Raw genomic sequence first — 24,686 nt, 5'->3', positions numbered from 1 at the left:
GCAAATACCTCTTTGAGGAGGTAACCCAGTCCCCCCCTGCCCCCCCAAAAAAAACTCCCTCTGTAGACCCCTTCAGACCTTTTTTAATGCCATCATGGGTGATGAAGGTTGTGGTCAAATTTCATTGAAATTGTATGTGTAGTTTCTGAGAAGTTGCAAGTATTTGTGGACGGACGGACAGACGGACAGACGACACACCATCGCATACGCTCCCTGGAACTACTTTAAAAGTGTGCTGAAAGCCATCCCTGGGAATATTATAACAAACGAACTACAGTTGAAAGTTGTACAGGGCTCAGTGACGATCCTGTAGAGAGCCCTCGGCACAAAACTTCACAGCTTGGTCCATGAATCGTGACCCCACAACGAAATGAAGGTGGATACTTTGCACCTGCCTTGGGAGGACTCCGTTCCACATTCTGAAACCCACATGCAAGAACCTCATGATTTACACCATCGATTGATCCCGGGGAGGGGGGGGTGGACATGTCCCTCCCAGTTTTTTTACCAGGGGGGACAGAGTATATTCCGCCCCCCCCCCACATTGGGTCCCATGCCTATTTGAAAAATGCAAAAAAAAATCAAGCAATAGCTGTTGATACGCAGCGATAAGCCTTCGTTGCTATTCTTGTCATTATACCATGCAGCCCCACGCTGTAGATTTACCTCATGTACTGTACATGTACTGTACGAGTGTATGCTGCATACTGGGGGCGACGGTAGTGTACACGATGTACACCACCGTCACCCCCTATATGCACCGTATCTTCGACACATGGCGCTGGCTGGCAGCTCAGACCCACTGACGGCACCTGTGTCGCTCACACTCATACAGTGTACATGGCTGAAAACAAAACTAGGAATTTCCAGTAGGTATCTACGTTGAGCATATGCGTTTGGCTCAGCGATATGTCACAACCTGCGTCACTACAGAACGGGGCACAGGACATTAGACGCCTAACATGGAGAAGCAAAATACCAAGATCCTGGACTTTTTCCATCCGTCAAAAGAGGTGAAGGTGAAAGACCCTACTGACGAGGTTTGGATGGATTCCCCCTTGCCTCCCGCCATTGATGCGTCTGATTCAGCAGTTGGTGCAGCTGTTTCCGTGAGTGATGATGATGAGTGTCCTGAACCACATCACATGATAAGCCACATCAACCAGATGCAGATTCGATCCCAACTCAGACTCTGGCCAACCGAACGCAGAAATTTCAAGCGAAATGGTTCAAAGACTTCCCATGGCTTCATTTCGACGAGCGACTCAGTAAGGTTTTGTGCTATACATGCATGAGTGCAAGTTGGAAGAAGCTGTTCGGCGCTTGCTCAGGTAGCTTCGAAGAAACGTTCATGAGGAGTGGTTTCTGCAACTGGAAGAAGGCCTTCGAGAAATTCTGCGCTCACCAGAAAAGCAAGTCGCACACTACCGCCGGAGAAAATCAACGCCCTCAAGAAGACCGACGTGCGCGCACAAATAGAAACTCAGATCAAAGACAATCAAATCCTCGCCTGGAAAGCTCTTGTCAAGATTATCACTTCCTTGAGATACCTGGCAGAAGAAGGTTGTGTGATTAGAGGTAAAGATGCCTCGGAAGGAAACTTCAAGAAGTTACTGAGCCTACGGTCTGAAGATGACGCAAATCTGGCCAACTGGTTGAAACGAACAACAAATTACACAAGCGTTGAATTCAAAACTAGATATTGTCAATAATGAGTCACGCTGTGTTGAGAGAAATATGCCAAGACATCAATGAGCAGTCGATCCAGTTCGTGGTAATAGTGGATGGAACGTAAGATATCCGTGGCATAGAGCAAGAAGCGATATGCATCAGATACGTGGGATCGGATCTCGACGTTAAGGAGGATCTCATTGGCTTGTCCGAAATAAATGCTACCACGGGAGTTGCTGTTGCTACGATGTTAAAAGACGCACTACTGAGACTACAGCTGTCTATTACAAATCTCCGTGGACAAACGTACGATGGAGCCAGCAATATGTCAGGATAATACCGTGGATGCCAAGCTGAAGTGAAGAAGGTTCAGCCACTTGTGAAATACGTCCACTGCAGCAAGCACATCACTCACCTGATCACTTCAAAGGCAATGGTGAGTGCGAACTTCATTCGAGATGCTCTAGACTGTGTGCAGGAACTTGGCAAACTGTACTCGCAGTCTGGAAAGTTCAAACACCTGTACCTCAATTTGCACTCTGTTTACCCCATGTCCGCCTCACCAACCGGACTGAAACCAATTTGCCCTACTCGTGGTGGCTCACTCGTGCGAATGATGTTTGCGCAGTTATCCAAAACTTTGGGTCCATTTTGGATGCACTCGAGAAGGCCTCCGTGGAGTTCGGCTCGTACACTGGCAGTCGCGCAAGCGGCATTCGAGGAAACCTTGCGATTGGGAAGGTTTTGCGCGGTCTGCATGCATCACTACCACTCTTACAGTGGTGCATGGAAGGGTTTAAAAGAGCCCTGCAAGCGCCAGCGCAGATTGTAGCAGGTATGCTACAGTTGGGCGAGAGTGTGGAAGAGCAGATACAGCACCTTTGCAGCAATGAGGCCTTCCATGACACATTCGTCCACGTGGAGAACCAGATGGAAGAACACGGCATTGACCCTTTCGCTCCTCCGAGGAAGAGGAGAGCTCCTCATAGACTGGATACCGAGGCGCCACCCCACAAGTTTTCGACGGCTGAAGACGCGTATAGAGCAGAATACTTCGCGGCGCTCGATTCAGCTACGTCGAACATGACTATCTACTTCACCTCTACAGACTTGCAATGGTACAGCGGCCTCGCAAAGATGTTACTCTCTAGAGAGTATGACCCTGACACCGTTACCATTTTCCAGAATTGTCAGAGTCTGAAATAAGAATTGCTCTTCTTCAAGAAGCAGTACACTGGTTCATGTATTCAGGATTACCAAGCCATCTTCCAAAAGATGGTACCGGAGGTGCGCCAATTGTTCCCGCAGGTTGAACGGTTGCTTCGATTGCTCATGATCTCCCCAGCAAGCTCCTGCTCGGCTGAGCGCTCCTTCAGCACACTCAGGCATCTGAAAACCTGGCTGAGAAGTACGATGAGTCAACAAAAAGTGAACCATCCCATTGTTCGCCACGTCCACAGTGATCGGTTGGCAGCACTGGATCCCCACAAGTTGGTATATACGTTAGTTTCCAATGTTCCGAACCGTCACACTCTATTTGGATAAATACAGTACAGTATATGTACCTGTATGTGTGCATGTATTAATACACTATTAATATACCGTATCTGGAACTGAAAAAAAAACGTTGCAGTCCATTGTTCATGTCGCGAAATCGATTCGTAGGGAGCAGTTGTCGTGGTGATCTATTGCCTGGGCACACCTTGGGAGAAGGGTCCAGTTACCTGTCCCCCCCTCCCACATTTTGGCTTGGATCGACGCCCTTGGCTGGGGCAATATCGAGGAGGATGAGAATTAAAAAACTCAGATTCTCCTTCTCACAATATTCCTTCAACTCGGAAACAAACTGGGAGATAAAATATTCACAAAACATTTTACTTGTTGTGGTGGATTTACAGCCTTGCGTATTGATATGTAGTGTGGAATAAAATAGTTCCTGGCTTGCCATTTCCCATCCCTGTCGTGATTTGGTCAAGCTCCACTTAATCCTGTTACACACGGAATACCTGTTATCCAGCCCTTGGTGTTTGAATACCGATGGACAGGCAGACATTTTTTAACATATTCCTTCATATCCCTGGGATTTTCTGAATGGTAAACCATGAACGGTTTCAATGTACAATCACCTTCAGCGTCTCCTCCCAACATCAGCGTGAAGCGATCTTTCTCTCCTTTAAACCCCCCCAGGTGTGGTCTTCTCACGAGAAATGTACCTCCCACGTGACGTCCTCCAACAAAACAGACCCGTCTCATCAATGTTGAACATTTGTTTTGGAGAATATCCACCTTCCTCCATCATGGAACCTTCTCGGCGGTCTCGTTGAGGGCAGCAGCATCCTCTACGGTCATTCTGATGTTGTGGTAGTTGTTACTCTTCCGGAAGTTCCAAAACCACCCACAACTAACGTTAAACGTCTTCACTTCACCTTCATATAAGCTGTACGATCATCTCTTTCATCCCGTCCGAAAACATCCATTTTTACTTCAACACTGATCACCTTCCTGTCTTGTGTTCACACTACCAACCTCGCTACACCATGGTTGCTTTCCAGTAATGATTACAAAGGCTTCACTTATTACAGAGGAACAATTCACACACAAAATGGTGAACACGTGACCAAACGGAGGAACCGAAGATGGAGGGTTTCCAGGAACTGAGGGACGGGAAGGCGAGAAAACGAGCGAGAGGGAGGCAATCTATGAATCCCACATCATCTCTTATAACGAACACGTGTTCATGGTGCTCAGAGTGTAAACTAAATCACAGCATCACTCACACACTCGAATCGTGTAGGTAAATTAAAGAGTGGTGTAAATGACAGGCCGCACGTGTGATGAAATGAAAGATGAAATGACGCGTGATCACATGACTCGTGGCTCGCACACGAGACAGAAAAAAACCCGAGATGCTGCGCGGTCGACGGGATTGTCCCTGGGGCATTGTCATTAACTGTGGTGGTTCACTTCGTGCTCCTTGAATGGTGAGAATTGAGTGTACCGGACTCCGTGTTTATGCTGGCTAATTGTTGTTATACTTTGCGGTGATCGACTGCACATGTATTCCTTTTGTGTTTGAAGAGACGGCTTCAATCGAGTGAAATAAAGCCTTATACTCTGAAGGCATTTCTCTCACATTCATTTCAATTTATTTCACTCGATTCCTTTGACTGCCTCAACCGACTATGGACAAGATCTACAAGCCGGAGAAGTTCGATGTGGACCCGAACGCCACCGACTCGGAAATGAAGTGGACCCATTGGTACCGCACCTTCTCACACTATCTGACCATCATTGAAGAGGAAGCCGACAAACTGGCCGCACTTGTAAACCACGTCTCGCCAAGTGTATTCAGGCTCTTTTCGGAGTGTAACACTTATGACGGAGCGATCGACGTGCTGCGGGCGCTCTACGTGAAGCACAAGAACAAGGTATACACAAGACATCTCCTCAACACACGCAGGCAAGAAGCCGGTGAGATAATCGATCAGTACTTGCAAGCTCAGAGGCAGTTGGACAAAGTCTGCAGTTTCCGGGCTGTAACCGCCAAGGAACATCGAGATGAAGCGACCCAAGAGGCTTTCATCCAGGGACTAAGGTTCGTTGCCCGTATGGCAACGCTTGCTGGAAAAAGCCAAACCAAATCTTGAAATGGTGGCCGACCTGGCCCGAGCTATGGACGCGGCCCAGTAGCAATTTGAGTCATATGGGACACCGGTGTTGCTAATGAATGCTGCTACTACGGAAACTCAAAAAAACTCCCCGGGTTACCTCCGACACTGAGGATGAAGATAATCCCGAGGAATCGGACACCCAGACCTCGTCGAACTCCTCGGCGACTACTTCGGTTGGTAAATGTTTCTTTTGTGGGTATAAAAGACACCTCTGTATCAAATGCCCCGCCAGGGATGCCACATGTATGAACTATGACAAGAAAGGGCAGTAGGGTGAATATACTGGTTCTGGCTCACTTTTCCCCATGTAAATGAATGGGGGATTTTCAGCGATTCATTTTTTTTTCCTAAAAAATAAACCCCCTTTTTTTCCCAAGGTATATTTATTTGTCTCCCCTTTTAACCTGGGGACACTTTTTTTTCAAATAACCCATGCAATAAGATAAAGATTTGTTCAAGTAGTAAAGTGGTAATGTGATTTGTTAAAGGTGATTCTAAAGAAATATCTGAAACGTCTAAGCCTCGGAACACTCTTTTTCAAATAACCAATGCATATTGTTTAGCTCAGTCATTGAACCTATAAAGATTTGTTCATTCTCAAATTCCTTCAATAGTTTAACTTTCTTTGCACAATAATCCCCATCTAAAATATTGAAAAACAAAACATTTGAATATTTATATTTTTTAAGATACCCCTTTTGTGCCATTACAAAATGATAAACTTCTCTTAATGCTCTTGTTTGACCACCTCCTGAGCCACATATCATTTTGAGATTATAGTAAATTGTTTTTTCATTGTTCAATTGATAACCATCAAAGTTTTCAGTCCATTCAAGGATATTCATTTTTTTCTTTACATCCTCTAACTTACTAGTTTTTAAATTGATTCGCTTATTTGTTTTATTTACCTTTGTTTTAGTTATTTTTTCAATAAGACTTGTTTGATATTTTTCACATTCATTATGTTTTCCATTTATATACCAAGACTGAGATTTTCTCCACTCTTTAGTTTGATTAATACTTGGTTTGACCATTTATATATTGTGAAAAAACGCGGCGGTAGCCCTTACAAAACCCTAACCCATCTTCCCATCGTGAAAACACAATCTATTTTATACACTCTATCATACAATATCCATATGGAACACAATCTATTCCATTATCTAAAATAAATCTCTTATCATCAAAGGCTCCTAATGCCTTTTTATTTACTTCTTCACGATATATGTTATGTTTATAACTTCTTATTGTTTTCATTTTCCTATATTCTTCTTTCTTATTCATCAATTAGAATCATTTCTAAAAGTTATTGATTTCTTTATTACATATTTCTTTATTCCCTTTAACCTCTTATCAATCTGATCACCATACTTATAAGCATATGCCTTTGCTCTCAATCCAATAAACTCACTCATTACTTTTCCACGCAACTCATCCTTAAACTTACCAATAAGCTTTTCATTCTTTTTGGAAAATAACTCACTCCTCTTGCTGAAATTACTTATATCATATACTCCAATATTTTTCTTCATATCTTTAAAAACATCATCAGTTTTTATATCTAGGATAAAACTATCAGTGTCCATATACAACAATGAAACATTTTCACCATACAATTTCTTTGTCATGAAACAAATAATCATACATCAATATCTTTGATGAATCAAGAACTGCTGTTCCAATATAAATTGGTTTATCCATTACAATACTTTCCTTTTTCATATGAATTGCAGAAAAGTTCTCTGAAAAAACCTCTTCTCTCTCAAAACTTGGTTTATTTATCAATCTCGAAGCTTCTTTCCAAGATGTTGCGAATCTAATGTTTTGCCTGTTTCTAACATTTTCCATAGTCTTTCCAAATACAGCATTATTCATTAATTTATAAAAGTCCCCTTCAAATTTTACTTTTGTATTTGCTCTCATATCTGTATTGAATTGAATATACTTTTTCACCCAAGGACTTTGTTTAAATTTTAAAACTCTATGAATTTTAGCTACTCTCAATCCTTCTCTCAAAAACTGTTTTAATCTTCTCTGATGCAAAACATATCCCTCTTTATCATAGAATGTTGTTAATAACTTTTCTGTTGATTTGCCTTTAATATTAAAACTTTTATGATAATCACTGAACCATTCTTTCTTTGGGGTTTCTTTCTCACATGCAAAAGGAAGGTCTTTATGCTTGTTATGAAGATCACTCGGGTACCTCAAATCAACTTCAAAATAATAACCTTCTTCTCCGTTATTCAATTCCTGTTGAGAAGAAATAACAATATTCATCAAATCCTTTTCATAATCCTTTTCTTCCACCCACTCTAATTTACCATAAGGCAGAGATTGATACATTGCCCATCCATACAAATTATTAGCATCAAAATACATCAAATAATTACTATCTTTTTCACTATCATAATTTGGAAGATATTTATTATTTGCTTTAGCATATCTTTTTGAACATACTTGTGATATTCCACCTCTCTTGGACTTCTCAATCATCAAAAGCATATCAACATCACTGATTAAATCTATATCTTGTTTTGTCATTTTCAACATTGCACTCCAAGCTAAACCAGGAGCTGTGAAATAGTGGGCAGGATCTAATCCATAACAATTTTTATTATGACAGAGTGATCTAAAAGCTTCAAACACATCAGCTAACAATAAAGCATCTGTTTTTAGATATAAATCATGATATTCTCCAAGGTTCTTTATCTTAAATATTTTCCATATTTCTTGTGCGTGTTTATATTCCTTATCACTTATCTCTTCTTCATAAAGGTTATTATAGAAACTTTCTTTTGAAGGAAGTTGTGTTTCTTTAAATCTCATAAATGAATCCATATAATCATAAGGATAAATTCCCTCACTTGTAAGAATTTTCTCTTTACTTTGAATTTCCTCTTTAATCAGAATTTCATCTTTAATCAGAATTTCCTCTTTAGTTAGAATTTCATTCATTGTTCGAATTTTCTTTATAATTAGAATTTCATCTCCAGTTAGAATTTCTTCATTAATTTCCTCATTGATTCGAATTTCCTCTTTACTTTGAATTCTCTCTTTAATCTGAATTTCCTCTTTAGTGAGAATTTCCTCTTTTGGAAAGAATGAATTAAGATTTGGAAAAGAGTCCGTGGAGCTTTGATTTGATGCGAGGTAGGCTTGTGGTGTTTCCATAAACTTGTAAGAATCTAGAAACCTAATACGAGTTAAAGGTTTTGTGAATATCATTTTTGTAAATGAAATATACTTTTGACTTGTGTTTGTTATGGCAGAAATATTCCCTGGTGTTTTTGAAAGTTCATTTATAAATAGATGTGTATCATAGTTGGCGCTGTTGTGAAGAAAGACTGGAATAAAAGAAGGTAATTTATAATTAAGATTACAACAGGAATGAGCGGGACCTCTATATTTATCATTAAGATGACAATGATCCCAAACTTTTGACTCCTTAATTTCCCCCTCACAAATATGACAGATATTGTTCTTTCTAAATTCTAATTTTTCTTCTTTGGTTAATTTCATCGGTTCATTTGTTTCTTTCATTAATTTAGTGAGTCTTATACAATCCTTTTCTAATCGTTTTACAAACTCTTGTGAAGCTTTTTTTCCACTATAATGTTCAAGTTTGTTATACTTTTCTCCAACAGATGATTTGATATAATAAAAGAAACCACAAGGAATATGTTTTTGATATTTATTTGTATACGATTCTTTTGGATTAGGAGAAGTATTATTTATCTTTTTAAGGATACACTCAAAATCAGCGTATATCACAAATGGGTGCATGATAGATTTATTATAATCTTCAAAAGAAATCTTTTCATCAGGTTTCGGCATTGTAATTACAGCTGATTTATGATTACTACAATATTTTGAATGTTGTTCTAATCGTTCTTTTGTATGAAATGAATTAAGACATCGCTTACAAGGATATATTTTGTTTGCTGCTCTGAATACCTGAGAAGAGATTAATCTTGATAAATTATTGATGTATGTGTAATGTGAATTCTTTCCAACACTAAAATATAAAAGACCAATGTGTGTTTCTTCATTTTTATAGTTGTTTGAAATTTTTAATATTTGAACTTTGTTTGTGTCCGTTAATCCATATACATAAATAGAAAGATTATTCTTTTTCTCAAATTTAGGAATATCTGTTAGTGGCATTGGAAATTTAAAATCTTTAATGTCCAAGGTATTCTCATATTTCATATATTGTTTTACTCTTTCTGAATTACATTTTGGCGGATGAAAGTGAGCAAGAACAGACCAGAGAAAATATTTATTATCATTGTTCTTTATATTAACAACTGCCTTCTTTAGTTTTATTTCTTTTGGTAATTCAAAATAAGAAGAAGCTTTAAGAGGGTTTGATTTTAGAATGTGTCTATCTAAAAAGATGATTTTTTTAAATATTGAATCCACTTCCTACCACTGTATTATCAACATCCTCCTCTTGTTTTGATAGTTCTTCATAAACCCCACTGTTCAAAAAATCTTGAAATGATGTTATAAAATGAAGATCTGTTCTCATATAAGGAGTTTGTTCTTCATCTTGTCTTTTCATATTCATTTTCACTCCCATATAAAACTTTAAAGTTTTCATTTCTTTTAATGTCTTTTTAATAACTTTTTCAACATCAGGTTTCACTATTTCAATTGATTCAGCTATTGATGATGGACCGGGTTCTCCAAATTGAAAAACCCTTATTTTTATATGCCCTTTAAATGCCCCATCAGTGTTTTCAATATAATAGTCTCCCTTTACTTTAAACTCATTTTTCTTGTGTTTTTGTGATTGAAGATGACTATTATAACTTCTCCTCAAAACATCCTTTGAACAGATATCACAATGTTTTCTTTCCAACTCAAGAGGAGATATTTTATGAAATAGATTAAATGTGTGTTTGTTGGTTCGGAGGTGTTTTCTATAATGTTTATATTCGTGATTACAAACATCGCAGTATTTTGTATTCACCATATTTATATAATAAATCTTTGCTTAAACTAAAATTTTCTTGATGAAAATTTCGTTTATTTTACAGGTGAATCTGTGCTTAAAACCATTTTATCCTCCAACTTTTTCACTTAATAAATACAATGTTTCAAGACACAAAAGACAAGTTTCAATCAATCTCTTCATTTGTTAAAGATACTGAGAAATATGTCAAGGATGTAAAATTGAACAAAGATAAATATAACAACTATTGGATAAAAACAATTATGGTGGATATGATGAGTTCTTCAATTTCCTTCAGTGGAAGGGCTTTTAGTATACCTGGTAGAAGATCAATTAAAGTATCTCTAACAAAAGTTTCTCCTCTCCTTCTGGTAATACATTCAAAACTAGAAAAAGCAATGAAACAAGAAAAAGTATCAAAAAACAAAAACCTTATGGATGAAGCTTTAGAAAGAAAAGATAAGACCACCTGTAATATGCAAGGAGAAATTTGTATTTTTTTCAACAACCCTAAAGATGTAAATCCTGATGAAATAAAGGATGTTAATATATCAGGTGAAATGACATTTCGTTCAATTGTAGTTAACGATCATTGTAAAATTACCTTTAATATAAAAAATGTTGTCGTTGAATCTGGTAATGAAAAAAAGTAGATCGATATCGATGGTAATATTATTAAATATGAGTCAATTTACAACTGAAAGTATAGATGAATTTCAGTTTAAGTAAAGTTTTACTTTATAAATATGCTAGACTTTCCTGATTCTCCATATGACAAATTTGAGAATTGTCCTGCGTGTGAAAGACGGGGATTAAACACAGAGTCAAAAGCCTATAAACAATGTATATTCTGTGATTATCTTCTAATTAATGATAATAAAAAATATAAAAAGGAAAATAATTCTTTTAGATTTACACCAAAAATGAATTACTTTACAAGATTGATTAGAGAAATGAATGTAAAGTATGAGGGTGATAACACACCTTTCCTTACAAGGGAAGAAACTGAACGTATTAGAGAAATGTTCAAAGGATTGTTGTTTTATATTATTCATGGATGTGATTTTCAGGGAAATATCAACGCAAGATATTGCATAAATAAAATAATGGATTATCTTGAAATTAAACCTGAACTTAGGATAAAATATAGAGTTTCTAAAAAAGCCAATAATAAATTAAATAACCTGTTTTCCACGAAACTAATCCAGAAGGAACGAGACAAATTATTAAACATCTGAGCGGAGTGAAGATTTTATCATTCGGTTTTGATGTTGATGAAGAAACTCAACGCAAACGTATGAAAAGCAGAGATGCAAGTATTAGTGAAGAAGAAATTACAACTCGCATGAATGTTAATAAAGTATTTCATGAAATATTTAGAGAAAAGGATTTATTTGAACACATCTCCTTGAATGATGAAGAAAAGGAAAATTTCCCTGTTGATCTTTACAATTCATTAAATGATATTTTCCAATAAGTAAATGGATGCAAAAGAAAGAGCAAGAAGATTTAAGGAACATCAAGAGTTGGTTTCAAAAGTTGTAAAACAACAGGAAGACATAAAGAAGAAACGCAGACAGAAACTAATGGGCGAAGAAGCATTTGAAAGAAAACAAGAGAATTTTTTTAAACCACTTTTAAAAACTTCCCAAGAAAAAATGAAAGATGTTTCCACAGTTCCCACAGTAGAATATACTCCTAAAAAACTTCAAATGTTAAAAGATTGACGGAGGATCAAACAAATCAAATGACGGAGGAAGAATTAGAGCATTTAGGAGAATTAGAATATGATGATGAAGGTTTATTTCAACAACTGGAAGAGATTAATCAACCCCCTGATTATATTGTGAATGCTCTTCAAAACAATGAATATTCAGCAGATTCAAAAACCAAAGCAGGACTCATTCCAACAGAACAACCAGCAATATTTCATCTTGTTCAAGAAAAGGTATTGATATTTAATGATGAATTAAGGTTCTTGGGTTTTGCTCAACCCCCTGTTAAACTAACTCCGAGATTAATGTTTCTTCTCACAAAAGATGGAAGACAAGGTTCAACTGTGAGGGATGAATCAAAGTATATTGATAAACCATTGGATATGAAAAATAATGATGATAGAGTATATATTGATCTGCTGAACACTCTAAATTATAGGGTTAGTATTTCTAGTAAAAGTAGGAAAAATGAGAAGGAGAAACACATTATTCAGGCTTTAAGTATCCTTGGTTCAGGTATTAGTTTTCTTCCAAATGACCCATCGCAATTAGTTAATAGACTGTTATTGTTGTTCGGTAGTAAGAAGGCTGGAAATAACAATTGTTTTAATGAAGCATCAGCCATTTTAGACCAGTTGATGAACATGAAAATAATTAATAAATCTCAATATAAAGACATTTTATCTCATATTAAATAAGATGAGAAGCACAATCCTGTGTTTTAATTTCACAACAAGCGACCACACATCTTCATTCCCATACCCACTACAACTTGACCCAACAAAAGAATATGAGGCATCTTTATTGTCCATGGAAACTTATAACACCTTATTTAATATAACTGATAAAAATGACAAGTTTAGTTATAATCCCGGTCGTGGATACAAAACGATAAGTCTCACCCGGAGCATATGAGATTTCTCAAATATCTTCCGAAATTGCTCGTCTTATGAAAGAACAGGGTGATGAACCAAAAATATTGTTCTAGACATTCAAAAACATTCTTCAAAATCAACGATGAAAGTTAAAAATAACTACAAGGTTGATTTCACAATTGATAATTCATTTAGAGAGTTATTGGGTTTCTCCTCAAAAAAGATTGAAACTAATGGGATGTTTACAGTGATAATGTCATTCAAATATCCTGAGGAATAAATTCGGTGTAAATTCACTGTGATTTGATTGATGGTGCTTATAATGATGGAATAAAAACAAATACAATATTTTCATTCAGCGCATACTCAACCCCAATTGGTTATAAATTCAATATGGAACCCAAAAATTTGCTTTATCTCCCTGTGTCAGGAAAAACCATACACAGAGTAAATTTTAGGATAACCGACCAAGATAATCGTATGATTTCTTTTAATGGAGAAGTTATATCCATCAGAATTCACCTACATGAAGTTTTCCAATAAATAAATACGATGGTTATTGTGAGGAAACACGAGTTGGGAAAATATAAAATAGTTACAGGGGATGGGATGTTCCTTTCCCCATACTACAAGGGTGAAGGTATGTATCTTGGTGGAGGATACTATAAACCTAAGAGACAAAGGGGTGTTGGACATCAATTTAGAGGAGATGGGATAATTGATACTCCAATGGGTATTGGTTCAACTATTCTTAAACATAAAGATCTAATTGGTTCAACTGCTTCTGCTGTGGGAAATGTAGCAGGTGTTGTAAAGAGCATAAAAGATGCCCAGAAGGAATCTCATAAATTACAAGCAATAAAAGAAATTAAGAAAGGCAAAACTCAGTTGTCCCCCCAAGAACGACAGAAAATAATTCGAATACTTGGATCAGGGTTTCAAAAGTTTTAACATCTTTTTTCCTAAATAAATACAAGAATGGAAGCAATTGATAGTATCTATGATTTGGATGATACTATTATTATCTCAAACTCCACTAAAAAAGAAGATTACTTCAAGGTAAATGCAATAACTGGAACAGACTGGAATACGAATGGTACAAAAAGTTTTGAAATAAATAATCAACAAACCTATTTGAATCTATCCGAAAGTTTCTTGTTGTGTAAATTTAAATTCACTAAGGCTGGGAATAACACAAACGCTACACTCGTAAATGATTTCTTCTGGAAAATGTTTGATTGTGTGCGTTTTTATATTGGAACACAAGAAGTTGAAGCAGTTGATTATGTCTCTGCTGTATCTGAAATGATGAAATTTACACTCTATACATTCAGTGATAGAATGGGAAAGGGGTCTGTCGAAGGTTTTATTCCTGATATGTCAACGGGAACAAACACAGACCCTGGATATACTCAAAGGAAAGGAATGTATAATGATGATACAAAAACAGTAAATAGTTTTACTGTGGCAGTTCCTCTTAAAGGTATATTTGGATTTTGTGATCATGATAAAGTTCTGTATGGTCTTAAAATTAGATTTCAATGACAAAGGAATGATAATGAAAATAGATTGCTTTTTGGTGTTGGTAGTGCTTTTGGTGATCAGAATAAATTTGTAATTGAGGAAATGAGTTGGTATATCAGTGAATATACTCCTAATCTTAAAACAGAAGAGATGTTGAATAGAAGACTTAACTCAAAGAAACCACTCAGTGCATCATACCTCAAAAGAAGATGTCAACACGTTAAACTCAACCAAACCACTTACACGTGGAATTTGGGTGTTCTGGAAGGAAAGCCACGATATCTGTGGATCATTTTTAAAAAGCCAGATGGTGATACTGCGACTGATAAGAATAATGCATTGAGTGATACTGCCAAGGTGAAACAACTTCGCGTTTCTCCAGATGGAACATTTTATCCACGAGATAGATTGGAAATTAATTGGGAAAAAAATGATTTTGCTGAAGCATACAAGTCTTACCAAAAGGTTTGTGAAAGTAATGGAAATAAAGAACCTATTTTGGATATGACAGCATTTAAAAGTTTGTATACAATCTATGCGTTTGACCTGAGCACTCAAAAGGAAACTATAAAGTCTAATCGAGTGGATACTTCCCTATACATTGAAAGAGGAGAGAGTGAAGAAGTTGATACATATTGTTTGCTTTTGGAAGAAACAGAATTGCAGATTAATACAGATAATGGTGTGATGATTAGTCTCACATAATTTTTTGTTAAATAAATGAGTGGCAAAGTACCAAGTGGGGTATATGTTAATCAAATCAATCTTCATAAACTATCATCTTGTGTTCAAAATCAAAAGCCTTGTACGATTAACGTTAATACAATTCAGAGAAAAGGAGCAGTAAGAATTGATGTTTTGCTCACAAGAGAACAGGTTAAAATCTTGAATGACACTGGCTCACTTAAAATTAAAATGACAAAACCAATGTTGAAAAAATATTCAATAAGAGAGACTAGTGGAGGATTTCTCCCATTTCTAATTCCTCTATTTGCTGGTTTAAGTGCGGTTGGAGCATTGACGGGTGGTATTTCAACAGCGGTGAAAACTGCCAACGAAAGGAAGGCTCAACTCCAGGCTCAAAAAGAATTGGAAAGACATCATAAAGAGTTGGAGAAACAAATTAGTGGAAGTGGTGTAATTGTATATTTTGCTGAAAAACTTGATGGTCTGCCTGATAAAGCGAGATTGTTAGTTGGAGATATGCTTTCTTCTATAGCACAAGCAGGTGTAAAATTAACGAAAAGAGGTATTGGATTATATCTTCCTAATAAATAAATGAGCATTGATGAGTGGTTTAAAGAATTTGGAAAGAATACAACATCAAATTTACAACTTGTCAAATATTGTAAGAAATTAAAAATTCATAATGTGGTTATTTGTATGAGAGATTAATTAACAAATATGCTGAAACATACAAAGAATATTATTATGAACTTAGAAGATAATAATGGGAATGGTTCTCATTGGGTTTGTATTTTTAATAGTCAAGACAAATATTATTTTGATAGTTTTGGTCTTCCACCACCTGTTGAAGTCATAAAATTCTTACAGAATGGCGTTTATCAAACATTTCAAGTCCAAGAATTAAATTCCAAGTGTTGTGGTCAATTATGTCTATATGTGTTATTTCAACTCAACAAAAATAAAAATTTTTATGATATTATTTTTAATCTAATATAAATGACTTATGTTGGTAAAGATGGTTCTATCTTTGGTGTATCCCAAGAACTGGATATTGATTTATCAAATTATTACACAAAGGCACAGGCTGAACGACATAAATATAATATAACCAAAAATATTAACATGAAAAATGCTGATAAATTAAAAAATTAACCAAGCCCGACTGACGCGAATGACTTGGTGAGATTAAGCGATTTATCACAATATATATCCTTAAATAAAACGGCCGTGTTTTCCAAAGATACAGAAGTGTTGATATTATTAAAATATTTATTTTTTCGAATATTATAAAATATTTCGAATTTTCGAAATATTATAAAAAATATCGAATTAAAATAAATTTTTATAAAGAAGGGCGTATCGTTTGTATGAGAATAGAACAATGGGGGTATGATATGAATGATTTAGGGTATAATTGGTCATTTAAAATTGACCTCGAAGACTTGGAACAATTAAATCAGTCTCCTAAGGAAGAATATTATCCACTTGGTATCGAGAATGAGTTTTGTGGGGCCACGATTAGTAAACAACAAATAAAAGAATTTAATAAGGGTAAATATAATGATGGTTTTGCCCTTGTTTATATCATGAAAATAGAAAAAAAACAGGATTATATATAATAAGTAAGGAAATACAAAATGATTTAACTATGGGAAGATGGGGAGGTGTTTCGTGCCATGATATTATTCTAACATATATTTCTAATACATAAATGACAGCAAGAAGGCTTCAAGAAAATTATCATTTCTGTGTACAAGCATACCTTCAAGAAAAGGGTATTCGGTATTTTAATAAATATGTTCTACAACTTAAGAATGAGGTATTTTCAATAAAAGATTGGCATTATGCTGATGTTGATAAACCGACAACTTTAGATTTAATTAGAATGTTAAATAATGAAAAAAATATAAAGTTAAGAAAAGGTAAGGCTCTTTTCGAAATTCAAAAGAAATTTTATTGGTTTCCTGTTGTAAAAAAAATATATTGGATTCAGGAATAACAAGAAATCCTGATGAATATATGTAGGATATTTTCATGGGGTGTAAGCGATTCAAGGATAATAAGGGATGAGGTAGGAGTTGAAGAAGAGAGGGAAGAGGAGGAAAAGGAGAAGAGAGAGAAGGAGGAGAGGGAGAAGAAAGAGAAGGAGGAAAAAGATAAGAGAGAGAAGGAGGATAGGGAGAAGAGAGAGAAGGAGAGGGAGGAGAGGGAGAGGGAGAAGGAGACGGAGGAGAGGGAGGAGGAGAGGGAGGAAAGAGCGAGACAAAATAAACATCAAAATATGGAAACCAGTGAGATTAAAAAAAGATTGGTGGTATTACAGAAAATAACTCAACCCACCGAGGAGGAAAACAAAGAATTGACAAGTCTATTTGAAATATTTTCTACAAGACTATTGTCATCGACAAGATATTCATTTTAATTCAAGTTTTTCATTTTTTTTCTTAAATAAATGGAGGAGAGAGTGAAGGCATTTCTAAGGATTCTTTATGTTTTAAAAATTAAGATTCAAATGTGCATGTTGGAAACTAAAAAGGTTTTTGCACTCTGCAGGAATTTTTCGCATAAATAAATGAATTATTGTCTCAAATGTAAAAAGAAAACATACTAAAAATATTTCATATATTAAAAGTAAAAATAACAGGGTTATACAAAAAGGTATATGTTCGGTGTGTGGTTCACAAAAAAATCAATTTATCTCCAAACACAAACTAGGAGGAGATATACAAAAGTTTTTATCAGGAAGTAAATTTACAACTACTGGAATACCAGGGGAATTACATCTTCCAGGGTATTCTTTCTGTGGTCCAGGCACAAACTTGGATAAAAGATTAGATGAGGCAGACAATCCTAAATCATGGAGTAAACCCATCAATAGAGTTGATGAAGTGTGCATAAGACACGATATTGATTATGGGAATACCACAACTTTGGAAGAAAAGCATGAAGCCTATAGAGAAATGTTGTATAATTTGTCTCTGATACAAAATCCAACATTGAGAGAAAAAGTTGATCGTTTCATTGTGAAGAAGATTATCAGTGCTAAATTGAAACTTGGACTTGGAAATTCAAAAAAAACTTATAGGCTCTAATGATGTCATTAAGACTGAAGAGCAATTAGCTGATGAATTACATAAACCAATATTCACAAAGTTTCGTAGAAGGAAAGTTTATTCCAAGGAAGTTGATTATATCTGGTCCGCTGATTTGATTGAACTCATTAATGATAAGGGGTACAAGTATGCTTTAACCATTATTGATTTGAGGAGTAGATACTCATGGGTTGTCCCTTTAAAAAACAAAACAGGAAATACTCTTATGTTCGCCTTTCAACAGATATTTAATAAAAGTAAGAGAAAACCTAAAAAATTGTGGACTGATGAGGGTAGAGAGTTTTAAAACAAGACATTTATGAATTTTCTAAAAAATAACGGTATTACATTATACAGTACCTTTAATGAAGGGAAGGCAGTTATTGTTGAACGTTTTAATCGTACCTTAAAAGAGAGACTATATAAAAAATTCACACAACTCGGTTCACAACAATGGTCATCTTTTATTCAGGATATTGTGGATAAGTATAATGACACGATTCACACATCAACAAATATGAAACCATCAGAAACATTTACAAAATTAAAATATGAAAAAGTGATTAATGTCAGAAAACTTCAGTTCAAAGTTGGTGATATCGTAATAATATATAGGTGGAAATCTCATTTTGAAAAGGGTTATACTAAACGATGGACGAACGAACTTTTTAAAATTGTTGATGTAATAGATACGGTTCCTTGGACTTATAAGATATATGATTTGGAAGGGGAAGAGATTTTAGGTTCATTTTATTCACAGGCATTACAAAAGACAAAACTAAGCAGATAATACCCATGGGAGCAATGGGTTGTCCCTTCACTCCCTCCTACTATACACCGTTGTGGACACTCGAGGGCCAAGTCCGAGGTGTATAACAGTATATAATGTGTGTCAAGGGGTGGACGTTCTTCGATCTGTGAACCCCAAACACAGAATCCTCAACTGAATAGTCAAGGCTTAACTTTGTTTGTTGATGTGTGTGTGTGTGTGTGTGTGTGTGTGTGTGTGTGTGTGTATGTGTATGTGTGTGTGTGTGTATGTGTGTATATGTATGTATGTATGTATGTGTGTGTGTGTGGGTGTGTGTGTGTGTGTGTGTGTGTGTGTGTGTGTGTGTGTGTGTGTGTGTGTGTGTGTGTATCCCAACCCTCACATTCAAAATCTCAACCCCAACCCTCACATTCAAAATCTCAACCCCAACTCAATCCTCGCACAACACAATGTCTTTTTCAAAATGAGATTTCCACATATATATATATATATATATATATATATATATATATATATATATATATATATATATATATATATATATATAACGTTTTTTTTTTTTTTCTCTTCTTCCAATTCTGTCTTTTAATGCCTTCAGGTTTGATGACATAGAAAGGGGGAGTCAGCCTGCACTTTCTTCACAGAACAAACAATGTATATTTTTTATGTTTTTTTCTCTTCTTCCAATTCTGTCTTTTAAGGCTTTCAGGTTTGATGACGTAGAAAGAGGGAGTAAGAACTTTCTTGATAGGTTTAGATCCCAAAGAGTGGTAGCATTTCAAGTCTCCAAAATAAACCCAACTTTCCAAGTCTCCAAGGTATAACCACATTCCTGTTGAGTTTCCAAGATATGTATCACATTGTGAGTTATCAAGCCAGAACCCACATTTCAAGTCTCCAAAAATATAACCATCTATCCAAGACTCCAAGGTAGAATCACAATTTCCAGAAATATAGTGGGTTTCAGTGATAGATCTCACATAGTATAACTGTCGATCATCAAGGAAATCTCCATTTGTCCAATTTTGATGGGTTTCAGTGATAGATCTCACATAGTATAACTGTGGATCATCAAGGAAATCTCCATTTTTCCAATTTTGATGGGTTTCGGTGATAGATCTCACATAGTATAACTGTGGATCATCAAGGAAATCTCCATTTTTCCAATTTTTATGGGTTTCAGTGATAGATCTCACATAGTATAATTGTGGATCATCAAGGAAATCTCCATTTTTCCAATTTTGATGGATTTCAGTGATAGATCTCACATAGTATAACTGTGGATCATCAAGGAAATCTCCATTTTTCCAATTTTGATGGGTTTCGGTGATAGATCTCACATAGTATAACTGTGGATCATCAAGGAAATCTCCATTTTTCCAATTTTTTGGGGTTTCAGTGATAGATCTCACATAGTATAACTGTGGATCATCAAGGAAAACTCCATTTTTCAAAATGTCTGAAAATTGTGAGTCTCCAAGGTAAAACTTGTATTCTGGCTCATCAAGGTATAACTTGTTCAGGGGGTATTGTCTTGATAACTCACAATGAGTACTATTGTTGCAAAACACTTTTTCAGGACTTTGCTGGTCTCCAAGGTATAACTCTTTGGTTGGATCATCAAGGGCGAACTCGTTCTGTGGGTCTTGGTCGCTCATAAGGTCTTCAACCAAGCCAACAATTTCGCTCCAAGTTGTAGCAAAAGCAGTATTTTCATTTCGTATTTCAGATACAATTTCCTGTGAGAGAAAAATAATAATGTATTAATTAAGTTATTTAATTATTAAACGAGTCGATGTTTAAAAGGAACGAAAAATAGGAAAATAAAATCTTACCTCAATGGATAAGAGGTTTGAATCCAGTTCATCAACTAGAAGGTTTAGTTCCATACAAGTCGGAGAGTTCCAAGGAACCCCAAAGTCATCCCACTCAAGGTCTTGCTCATTCTGTGGGTCTTGGTCGCTCACAAGGTCTTCAATCAAGCCAACAATTTCGCCCCAAGTTGTGGCAAAATCGGTATTTTCATATTGCATTTCAGATACAATTTCCTGTGAGAGGAAATAATAATGTATTAATTAAGTTATTTAATGCTTAAACGAGTCGATGTTTAAAAGGAACTAAAAATAGGAAAATAAAATCTTACCTCAATGCATAAGAGGTTTGAATCCAGTTCATCAACTTGAAGGTTTAGTTCCATACAAGTCGGAGAGTTCCAGGCAAGCACACAGCACACCATGGCCAGCAAAAAAAAATGTTTAAAATGGAGCCTGGGCTTGAGGCTTTTATAGGGAAAGACTGGTGGGTGTGGTTTCCTTTGGAAATTCCCTGGGCAAGCCCAGGCAAGCCTTCGTTGGGAAATTTTTCAAAACCATAACATGCTGTAATTTTCTAGTGATTTCTTTGTGAGTCAGAGATGAACTGGAAATGATGTAAGAGTAGGTGGGGCCTAGCAAAAGTGGGCGGCGCTTAGGAAAAGTGGGCGTGGCTTATAAAAATACCTCATGAAAAGTGGGCTGGGCTTAGCAAAAGTGGGCGGGGCTTAAAGAAAAGTGGGCGGGGCTTATAAAATTTCATCGTGGGGTGGGCGGGGCTTAGAGGAAAGTGGGCGTGGCTTAACAAAAATAACCTGTGGCTCAGGAGGTGGTCAAACAAGAGCATTAAGAGAAGTTTATCATTTCGTAATGCCACAAAAGGGGTATCTTAAAAAATATAAAGATTCAAATGTTTTGTTTTTAAATATTTTAGATGGGGATTATTGTGCAAAGAAAATTAAACTATTGAAGGAATTTGAGAATGAACAAATCTTTATAGGTTCAATGAGTGAGCTAAACAATATGCATTGGTTATTTGAAAAAGAGTGTCCCGAGGCTTAGACGTTACAGATATTTCTTTAGAATCACCTTTAACAAATCACATTACCACTTTACTACTTGAACAAATCTTTATCTTATTGCATGGGTTATTTGAAAAAAAAAAGTGTCCCCAGGTTAAAAGGGGAGACAAATAAATATACCTTGGGATAAAAAGGGGGTTTATTTTTTAGGAAAAAAAATATGAATCGCTGAAAATCCCCCATTCATTTACATGGGGAAAAGTGAGCCAGAACCAGTATATTCACCCGACTAAGGGCATTATGCCAGGGTATGCAAATCTACTCTGAGAAGAAATAAACCCACTTCTGCTGCCCTCTACTCTCAAAAGAAAGTAACAGCAGCTTCACCGGGAAATCTATCCAAAGTTATCAACGTACGAATTAACGGGCATATGGCCGAGGCGCTGATCGATACCGGTAGCTCTGAAAGTTTCGTCAACAGCTCACTAGCGAGAGACAGAAAATGGAAGATCTACCCGACAGATAATATGGTATGCATGGCCTCAGCATCACTGCAGTCCAGCGTACGAGGGTACTGTAATGTCGAGCTGGACATAAAAGACTACACGTATCGGGATGTAAGGGTACTGGTGCTTCGTGATTTATGCGCAGATGTAATTTTGGGTCATAATGTCTTCAAGCAGCACACGAGTGTCGAAATACCCTTTGGAGGAAACAAACCTCGTCTAGTTCTAAATGCTCTGACCACCGCGGAGGTATCGTCCCCCCTGCTGTTTGCTAACTTGTCGCCGGAGTGCAAACCGATAGCGATCAAATCGCGATGCCGATATGAACTTCATCGCTTCTGAGACTAAGCGATTACTGGAAGAGGGTATTATAGAACCAAGCGATTCGCCATGGCGCGCGCAGGTATTGGTGACCACCAACCAGAACCATAAGAAACGAATGGTTGTCGATTACTCTCAAACGGTCAATCGCTTCACCCACCTCGATGCCTACCCATTGCCATGCATAGACGAGATGGTCGAACGCGTGGCCAACTACAAAATATTCAGCACCATCGATTTGCGAAGCGCCTATCATCAAATTCCCATTCGAGAGGAAGACAAACCTTACACCGCGTTTGAGGCAGGTAGGCGACTATCAATTTAAGAGGATCCCGTTCGGTGTCACTAATGGAGTAGCTTGCTTCCAACGAGTCATGGATGACATCATCTCGGATGAAAACCTCAAAGACACTTTTGTTTACGTGGACAATGTCACGGTGTGCGGTAAGGATCAGGGGGAACATGATGCGAATCTGGAGAGATTCTTGAGCATTGCTGGAAAATATAATCTGACACTCAACTACGACAAATGCGTATTCTCGGCAAAGTCAATTGATCTTCTCGGCTACACAATAGCCGACAGCACGATTAAGCCTGATCCTGAATGTTTGCACCCGCTCCCTGAGCTACCCCCACCTCATGACCTGCAGCTATTACGCCAGGTGATTGGGATGTTCGCGTGCTACGTTAGATGGATTCCCCAATATTCTGAGAAAATACATCCCCTTGTGCATTGCAAAAGCTTCCCGCTAGGTGCCGCTGTTGTAAAAGCTTTCCACAGCCTCAAAGATGATATTACCAATTCCGTGGTATTATCGATCGATAGCACGATGCTGATTGTGGTGGAAACGGATGCTTCCGATCACGCGATCGCAGCGACGCTCAATCAGTCCGGCCGACCCGTCGCGTTCTTCTTGAGAACTCTCTCTGGAAGCGAGCAGAGACACTCAGCGATAGAGAAGGAAGCACACGCTATCGTCGAAGCCCTACGTAAATGGAGATATTATTTACTGGGCCACCACTTCACGCTCGTCACGGACCAGCGATCCGTTGCCTTCATGTTTGATGGGAAAAATAATGGGAAAATTAAGAATGAAAAAATAATGCGATGGTGGATAGATCTATCTTGTTATAGTTACGACATTGTTTATCGGCCCGGGAAGGAAAACCCTGCTGCGGACACCTTCTCTCGGGTCTACTGTTTGGCGACATCAGGTCCGGCTTTGCAAGACCTTCATGTGTCTCTGTGCCACCCAGGGGTAACCATACTGGCACACTTTGTGCGTAGACAAAACCTTCCCTATTCTATCGAAGATATTAAACAAGTGAGTGTTTCTTGCCCTGTTTGTGCTGAACTAAAACCCAGATTCTATGGTGCCACTCCTGGCAGGTTGATCAAGGCCACTTCACCCTTTGAGAGACTAAATATCGACTTCAAAGGGCCCTTGCCGACTGAGACAGACAACAGATAGATACTGACTGTTGACGACGAATACTCAAGGTTCCCGTTTGCATTCCCGTGCTCGGATATGACCTCGGGCACTGTCGTGAAATGTCTCTCTGACCTCTTTGCCATGTTTGGGAAACCTTCGTACATACATTCTGACAGAGGGCCATGTTTCATGTCGGCCGAGCTCAAACAGTTCCTATATGGACACGGCATAGCAACTAGTCGAACGACGGGTTACAACCCACAGGGTAATGGGCAGGTGGAACGGTATAATGGAGTCATTTGGAAAGCCGTAACCCTGGTGCTGAAATCAAGAGGGCTGGGGCCTGAGCGGTGGGAGGTCACCCTTCCCGATGCCCTGAATTCCATACGCTCTTTGCTCTCTATGTCCATCAATGCTACTCCGCATGAACGAATGTTTACTCACCAACGACGATATACCAGCGGTCAATCGGTGCCCAACTCGCTAACCTATCCGGGTACAGTGTTCCTGAAGCGCCCGGTACAACAACGCAAGTATGAACCAATGGTGGAGAAGGTCGAACTCATCGATGCTAATCCTGAATATGCTCATGTTAGACTTCCTGATGGCAGGGAGACCACTGTATC

The 24,686-nt window shown here is 37.3% G+C and overlaps 1 protein-coding gene across 5 annotated transcripts in view; it reads left to right on the top strand.

Moving 5' to 3' along the window:
- Positions 1–24,686, top strand: part of LOC147033697 (NACHT, LRR and PYD domains-containing protein 12-like) — a 517,878-nt gene that overhangs the window by 106,537 nt on the left and 386,655 nt on the right. The window lies entirely within an intron of this gene.

This window comes from Eptatretus burgeri, chromosome 2, assembly GCF_056783735.1.
Source record: "Eptatretus burgeri isolate ZD-2024b chromosome 2, Ebu_testis_v1, whole genome shotgun sequence".
In the NCBI taxonomy this organism is placed as follows: domain Eukaryota; kingdom Metazoa; phylum Chordata; class Myxini; order Myxiniformes; family Myxinidae; genus Eptatretus; species Eptatretus burgeri.
The sequence above is the reverse complement of the archived record's forward strand: the minus strand, read 5'-3'. Positions and strand labels throughout refer to the sequence as shown.